We start from the raw sequence: 5,259 nt of genomic DNA, 5'->3' as shown, positions 1-5,259 counted from the left end.
TAAAATTCTTTTAGGATGCTTTTGAGACTCTTAGCATGCCTGAAATTGCTTGAAATTGCATGAAACTCGACAGACAGATCACATTTATTAGCCAGTAGACATGTGCAAAGTTTCAGAAACGGGCGTGGTGCAGGGACTCAGTAGCGCCACCTTTTGACAAAAGTGGGGGGGTTAGTTTCATCTACAGTTACAAAACTTTTTCAACTTGATGAAAATACATTAAAGATGCTAAATTGTGAACGGATATTGAATATCTCAAACGGTTTTGCTATGGCGAGGGATTATGTCAAAAAAAGAATCAGGAAATGTCTCATATCTTTCTAAAATGTAATTATACACCATTTATTTTTCTATAAAATTATACTAATATTAGAACTAAACCCATTGTATTCCTTTTTTTCAATTTAAGATTTACGTTAAGTTTAAAAACAGTCAGAATGGTTGTTTAGCCAAAAAAAAAATCATTCATAGTGCTTTACTGCCCTCTTGTGTTCAAAATCAGGTAGGCAAATTGTATTAAATTGTAGGGACGCTACTATGGGAATATTTTCCCACCGTGACACCGCTGGGGGCTTTAAAAAACGCTAACTTGAAAGCGAAAGTAACGGACGTCCCCACAAGACATTAACAAGGGTGCAGAGTACAGCGAGAGTTTTCAATTAAATCCTATGGAAGTAGGAATGAACTAAACAACATTCACTCTGTTCTGCTCGTTCCTCGGCGTGGACGCGCACCGTTATGAATGCCCGTGCAGCCGTGAGCATTTTCGTTTCATTTTAAAAGAAGCCCCATATCGGGGGCGGATTTCTTAAATGTATTTTACAAAATCACAATGTTGTGTTTGATTGCGAGTATCCAAAAATATAAGTAAACACTTTGCAGTTTGAATGATCTTCTTGAATAAAATGACGGAGTAGCCAATGTTTCCACTGTTCGATCGCGGACGTCCACACGGACATTGATAATGGTGGCGCGTGCAGAGCGCTCGAGGGAATTCCTATGAAGTAGGAATGAACTAAAAAACGTTCTCTCTGTTCTGCTCGCTCATCGTCGTGGACGCGCAGCGTTATGAATGCCTGTGTGATGCAGCATAACACAGCAGAGAGAGACGCTCACTCTCGACTCGTGATTAATGAAATTTGACTCCGGTTGCTGATCTTAGCTGCAACTTTCGTTCAGCTCACAATTTAGTAAGCAAACACGTTCAGGTTTTAATTGTAGTGACTAAATGATTTTATTAAACACACACACACACACACACACACACATCAAATTGACGGTGGGGGGCAATGGTATATTTAAATCTGCATATTGTAATATATGCAGGGCACCCCAGTCTAGTCTTATTAAATGTATTCTTCATCTTTCATTTTTAATTTGTAAATTTGATCAATAAATTAAATTATTTAAAATGATAAGACACTATATGGCTTTTACCCTAGGTAGGGCTGATCAAATTAAATTGTTTACACTGAAAAATAACAATGCATTAAATAATGTTATGAGATTGTTTTAAATATAAGTCAATTAAAAATCGTTGGAAAGAATGATACTTTTAAACATAACACTAAACCGTCATTAGGTGTCGCCAGGCGACCATCTTAATGAGCAAGTCATTGATTCATTCGTTCAAACGATTCGTTCGAACGACTGAGTCATTCATGAATGAGACAGATGTTTATGGATTGGTCATTGAATCTTTGAGTCAACCAATTCGTTCAAAATGCTGAATCATTCAGTAATGAGAAAACACGTTGCTGTGAGATGCGCAATGGTTCTGCTGTGATCTTTATTTAACTATTTTCGCTGCTAAAACTGAAAAAAAGTCAATATTGCATCTAAAATGTAAGTGACTTGACGTGTGTGTGAGAGAGATTGTGTCTGTTACAGTGACAAGAGTTTAACCCTTTAAGGCCTTGTCTTTTTGGATATATATCTTTTTTTTTTATTACAAAATGTGCATACAACCCATATATTGTAAATGTATTGTTTGCTTTAAATTAAATTAAGATTGTATGTTTGGTAATTGAACCTAAATAAATTTAAAATTAGGAAGTCGGCTATTATGGGTTTAGGAAGGCCGATCAGATGGATGTAACTATTGTGAGTCAAAGTTATAGTGCCACCAACTGGCAGCAAGAAGTGTGTCACTTTCTAAATGCTTTTGACAAAAGTGGGGGGGTTAGTTTTATCTACAGTAACAAAACTCGATATGTATATTGTACTCTTCGAGCCGGACAACTTTCTAATTTACCGTAATTAGCTCAGACCAAGAGGAAGTCAGATATTTTGGTTTGAATATGGTGACCCTCTCTCTGTCTCTCTCTGAGCCAATATGGCAAGCCGTTTTAACATTTAATCATTTTAACCTACTAGTCTCTATTTTCATGCTACTAGTACTTATTTTTTAGATACTAGTATCTATTCCATTAAGTACTAGTACTTATTCATTAGCGACTAGTGCTTATTCTGTTTAGAATATTCAAAGTGCTTATTCAATTTTTATGCTTATTTATATTTTCAGAGCAGAAAATCCGATTTTTCTGCTTATTCAATATTGCATCTAAAATGTAAGTGACTTGACCTGTGTGTGTGTGTGTGTGTGTGTGTGTGTGTGTGTGTGTGTGTGTGTGTGTGTGTGTGTGTGTGTGTGTGTGTGTGTGTGTGTGAGAGATTGTGTCTGTTACAGTGACAAGAGTTTAACCCTTTAAGGCCTTGTCTTTTTGGATATATATCTTTTTTTTATAAAAAAAAAGTGCATACAACCAATATATTTTAAGATTGTATGTTTGGTAATTGAACCTAAATAAATTTAAAATTAATGTTCTATATTTCAGATCAATATATTTGTTTTCCTTCATTTTAATCAACACTAACTTTATTCTCATCTGAATTATAAATAACTTATTTCTGTATAAAATAAAAAATCCCGAATAATCCAGACCAACCAGAGCGCACTATTTCTACAACATCATCAGTGCTGAAGCGGAACTACCAGAGCCGTTCGGCAGATAGCGAGCAGATATTTTGTGTCACCTCGGTGCCACCGGCTTTATATATATATATATATATATATATATATATATATATATAAATAGAGCTGCGAGCAGCGATGAAGGGCCAAAGCCGGCGGCACCGCCACCCCGGTGCCTTTAGGTAACTAAAGGCACCGGGGTTGCGGTGCCACCGGCTTGGGCCCGTAATCGCTGCTCGCAGCTATATTTTATTATTATTTTTTATCAATCTTTCGGGCACTTTTGGGGCCCTTAACGTGCTCAAAAACTCTTGAAACTTTGCACACTGGTCAGAACCCGCAACCATCAGGGCCGGGCTGAAGCTGGTACCCGGGCGTGGCAGGGGGGCTCGACAGCGCCCCCTTGAACAGGGTCCGAAACCTTGGTCCATAAATCAAACATGCTTGCATGTAATAATATGAAACTCGGTACACATATAGATCTCATCGGTTCATATATCCTTCGTGCATTTACTTTTTACCCCAGCCCAACAGGAAGTCGGCTATTTTAGGTTGTTTGGAAACGCATGCAATGGAATTCGAAACATTTCTCCTAGGAAATTCGTCCAATCGCCACCAAACTCGGTGTGCATGAAGTCAAGCAATTGAGGATGAAAAATTGCCAGCGGATTTTTGATATCTCGAACAGTTTGGCCGTGGCGAGGAAACGAAATTATGGCGAATAATGGAAACAGGAAGTGTGTTATAACTTCTGCATACATTAACTGATCTTGATGAAACTTCAGCAGTGTGTTCGTTGTAAGAGGCAGATCACATGGATGTGACTCTTGTGAGTCAAAGTTATAGCGCCACCAACTGGCAGAAGGAAGTGTGTCACTTTCAAAATGCTTTGAAATCACCCTTATTTTAACCCGATTTGCTTCAAACGTCACTACTATAATGTAAACACACGGCAGATGTAGACCTGTGAATGGATTCTTGATATCTTAGATACTGTTGTCGTGGCAACGCATCAAACTTTAATATTCTTTTTTTATGCTTTTGAGACTCTTAGCATACTTGAAATTGCATGAAACTCGACAGACACGTCACATTTATTAGCCAGTAGACATGTGCAAAGTTTCAGAAACGGGCGTGGTGAGGGGCTCAGTAGCGCCACCTTTTGTCAAAAGTGGGGGGATTAATTTTATCTACAGTAATAAAAATCGGTATGTGTATTGTTCTCCTCGAGCCAGACAACTTTCTAATTTGCACTCAATAGCTCCAACCAACAGGAAGTCAGATATTTTGGTTTGAAAATTGTCATTTTATGTCTCTCTCTCTCTGAGCCTACGTCTCTGTGTGTGTGTGTGTGTCTGTGAGTGTGGGGAGGGGGGCTAGATTAACCATTTGACTGCTGTGTGGTTTGGCCTGCATTAAAAGAGAAAATAAATGTCTTACGCCTTGTATTTTTTAAATAAGTTGTATTAATAAGTAAAGGCATATAACCAGTTGAATTGTAGTGCATTAAAAATAGTTTTATATAATTAGTTTATTAATTAAATTAACTTGGTCCATAAACTTGGTCAGAAAATTTGGTCCATAAATCAAACACACTTGCATGTAATATTATGAAACTCGGTACTCATATAGATCTCATCGGGCCAAACAACTTTAAGCCAGTAGGGCTCAGTAGCGCCACCTTTTGTCAAAAGTGGGGGGATTAGTTTTATCTACAGTTACAAAAATCGGTATGTATATTGTTCTCCTCGAGCCGGACAACTTTCTAATTGACAGTCATTAGCTCCGAACAACACAAAGTCAGATATTTTGGTTTGAATATGGTAAGCCTCTCTCTGAGCCTACGTCTCTATATGGCAAGCCCTTTTAACATTTAAAAGCTAAGTTTGACTATCCGGAATTAACATTGTAGATATCATCAACGTCTTTCTGACTAGTCGTAATTACATTTTGGATAGTTTGTATTATCATTTAAGATATCTGTAACGTAATTGTGACTAGTCGAAACGACAGATAGAGATATCTGTAATTCAGATTTGACTAGGCAAAACTGAATTACAGATATCTGCAATGACGTCATTGAAAACGACATTCAACTCGTCACTTAAATGACAATCCAAATTAATTTCAAGATATCTATAACTTGATAATAAATATCTACAATTAAATTATGACTATCCCTAACTCCAGTTTGAGATATCTACAACGCCATTCTGACTAGTGATAACTCCAGTTACAGATATCTACAACGTAATTTCGCCTAGTCAAAACTTAATTTAAGATAT

This window comes from Rhinichthys klamathensis, unplaced genomic scaffold (genome assembly GCF_029890125.1).
Source record: "Rhinichthys klamathensis goyatoka isolate OS25496 unplaced genomic scaffold, OSU_Roscu_1.1 h1tg000036l_1, whole genome shotgun sequence".
In the NCBI taxonomy this organism is placed as follows: domain Eukaryota; kingdom Metazoa; phylum Chordata; class Actinopteri; order Cypriniformes; family Leuciscidae; genus Rhinichthys; species Rhinichthys klamathensis.
This window is presented reverse-complemented; position numbering follows the sequence as displayed.